The 3,283-nt window shown below is 39.8% G+C and overlaps 1 long non-coding RNA gene across 2 annotated transcripts; it reads right to left on the reverse strand.

Annotated features, from left to right (window-relative positions):
- Positions 1-1,100: 1,100 nt before the first annotated feature.
- Positions 1,101-2,146, reverse strand: LOC140634652 (uncharacterized). 2 transcript variants are annotated; one of them, XR_012032056.1, is made up of 4 exons: positions 1,993-2,146; positions 1,703-1,894; positions 1,342-1,537; positions 1,101-1,229 (listed from the first exon to the last, which is right to left on the reverse strand). It is a non-coding gene; the product is annotated as an uncharacterized lncRNA (long non-coding RNA). The 2 variants fall into 2 exon arrangements; XR_012032055.1 differs by having other exon boundaries at positions 1,342-1,894.
- Between the last annotated feature and the right edge of the window lie 1,137 nt (positions 2,147-3,283).

Raw genomic sequence — 3,283 nt, forward strand, 5'->3', positions numbered from 1 at the left:
CAACTATTGAGATGAATATTTTTTATTAAAAATGTTTCCATGTTAATAGATTTTTAAATATGAAACCACCTGGGTAATCCTAGGATAAATGTTCATTGAACGTAATAATCTATTATGTGATATATTGCTTTAATTCAACTTTATAAGATTTCATTTATCAGAGTAGTCTTTCCAGTATATAAATGTGAGCAAATCATTTCACAGTTCAGGTTCACAGCATTTGCTAGACCACATCTGTATTGCATACTCGGGACCCTACTCTTCTCATGGCATTTGACTCTTCTTTTACCAACTATGCTGTATCCTTAAACCATACCCAGTGGTTCCTGGTTCTCTGGGTATATTACCCTCCTTCATATTTTTGAGAAGGCTGTTTTCTTTGCCTGGAAATCACCCCCTGCCTTCCACATCTGTGGGCAAAGCTTTGCGTATCCTTCATCTCACCGAGAGGTTGCTGTGCATTGATAGCCTCCATTACTCCTTCTTTTGTTTTCTTTTAATGTCCCGACTATGGGACTTATCACCCTCCCTGTATGGAAATTCTTTGCTTACAGGTGTTTCTTATCCACTAGCCCAGTGTCTTCCAAATTGGGACTGGAACATGCCAGGGGGTAAGCAAAAGAGTTGATAGTGGGGAGAGGGAAGAAAATACTATAACTTACACTTATATTGTTTATCATCTCTTTTTCACGTTTATTTCTATATTTTATTTATTCCTGAGAGATACTGGATCGTGAGGTCCGCATTGGTGCTTATCCCTGAATCAATCACTGCGAGGGGGAGGAAATGAGGTATTGGCTCTAACCAATGAGGGCTCACAACTTGAGCTGAGGGTGAGTAAATCCCGCCCAAACTTCATGTCTGGAAGAGGAAGTCATGCTGCTGAGAGAATCACAGGAGTACTGCAGCAGGTGCCCCAATAAATATTGCTACTGTTCCTATAAAATAACCACATTCCACATTCGGGAGAATGTTTCCTTAGGGCAGATACAGAGTACTCCCCACAACCCAACCTGGGTAAATAGTAACCATTATCTTTTGGGTTCTAAGAAATATTACATTGTTTTATTCAGGCCTATCCCCTGGTCATAGATTCACATTCTTCAAGTGTTTCTTCAGTAAGTTCTAAGTGGATTTTTATGTCAGAGCTGGCCTAGATCCAAAGCTATCTTTTCTGTGAAGGTGGTGATAGTGATGGTGATATCCTCATCCATCTGAGATAGAAAGAGCTGGAAAAAATTTATAGGCCATCAGCTATTTGGACCCACCACCCAGCCTGGTGTGTCTTTTATCACGTGGTGTTACCCTCCGTGGGCCAACTCCATGAAATGAACATATTACCTGCATTAGATGTGAAGCATATTCAAGGCTTTGAAAGAAGAAGGACGTGAAACAAAACCACATGCAGACATATCAGCTGATGAATGACCTGTGGATGGGCAGGAGCTGCCATTTACAGCTGAACTCTGGCAAAAGGGTAGAGAGATGGAATGAAACGGAGGGCAGCTCTCAAACTTCTTGGCCTTGCAGTTGCCACCTGAGGGTGATAACATGGCCAGTGGGCATAAAAAAAGAAGTTCACTGGCTTTGGTTTCCGCAGATCTTGCTCAATCTCCGTGAGGGTAATGATTTCTTATGGTTCTTACAAGACTTTTGGGTCCTTTCTGTCATATACATTTATCCAACAAGACCTAGAGCTCACCGTTCCCTCTGGAGATGTGTAGGAGACAGATCTTGGGTTGCTTTGTTACCGACATCTTTCACATCTTGTAGGACAATGCAACTTGGCCATCTGTGGTTCATTGTTTCCTTCAAGGATTCAGAAGACATGTGAGACTCAGCTGTGTTTCCTGAGAGGGAAGCATTGATGAGGAGGCTCAGGTGATGCTTTGTTCTGGAGGGAGCAGGACATTCATGGTTGTATTAGTTTTCTGTGGCTGTGGTAACAAATTACCACAAACTCAGTGCCTTAAAACATCACAAATACATTACCTTATAATTCTGGAAGTTAGAAGTCTTAAATCTTATGTATCAGCAGGCTGCATTCCTTCTGGAGGCTCCAGGGGAGAACCCGTGTCTTTGTTTTTTTCACTTCTAGAAGCCACCTGTATTCCTTGGCTTGTGACCCCCTTCCTCCATCTTCGAGTCCCTCTGTCTCTGTCTCTCTCTGACCTCTGCTTGCATCATCATGTCTCCTTTTCTGACTCTGACCTTCTGCCTTATCCCTTATGAGGTCAATTGTGATTATATCATCTCACCCCAAGAATCCAGGATAATCTTCCCATTATAAGATCCTTAACCTTATCACATCTGCAGAGTCCTTTTTGCCAGGTAAGGTGACACATTTACAAGTTTCAAGAATTAGAAGGTGGACATCTTTGGGGACTGTAATTCTTTCTACCATAGTGGTCTATTTTCTCCTTCTCTTCTGCCTTTTACCTTTTTTCCTTTTAAAAATTGATTTACTTTTTGTTTCTAATAGGTAGTATATTTCATAGAGTTCACAAAAAGAAAAGAATTTCAAAGGAGATATCCAGATGACCAATAGGCTCATGAGAAAATGCTCAACATTATTAGTTATTAGGGAAATACAAATCAAAACCAAGAGATGCCACTTTATATCCACTAGGATGGCTGTGACAAAAAATACAGAAAATAACAAATCTTGGTAAGGGTATAGATAAATTGGAACCCTAGTATAATGCTATGAGGATGTAGAATGGTACAGCCACTGTGGAAAACAATGGTTTGGTGGTTCCTCAAAAAGTTAAACATAGAATTGCCATATTATTCAGCAACTACTCTCCTAGATGTATATATCCCAAAGAATTGAGAACAGGGACTCCAACAGAAACTTGTACAAGAATGTTCATAGCAGCATTATTCACAGTATCCAAAAGATCCATCAACAGAGAAATGGATGAACAAAATGTGGTACTTACGTACAATGGAATACTATTCCATTATAGGAAGGAATTAAGTATTGATGCATGCTACCATGTGGATGAATCTTGAAAACATGCTAAATGAAAGAAGCTAGATACATACAAAAAACAAATATTGTATGATTCCATTTATACAGAATATTTGGAGATGGAATGGAAGCAGGTTGATGGTTACCAGGGTCTAGGGAAAAGAGAGAATGAGGAATGACTGTTTAATGGGTACTAGGTTTTCTTTTGGGGGTGATGAAATGTTTTGAAACTTGGTAAAGGTGGTATTGGATGATATTGTGAAGGTACTAAATGCCACTGAGTTCTGCACTTTAAAATGGTTGATTTTA

This window comes from Canis lupus, chromosome 6 (genome assembly GCF_048164855.1).
Source record: "Canis lupus baileyi chromosome 6, mCanLup2.hap1, whole genome shotgun sequence".
NCBI classification, from domain to species: domain Eukaryota; kingdom Metazoa; phylum Chordata; class Mammalia; order Carnivora; family Canidae; genus Canis; species Canis lupus.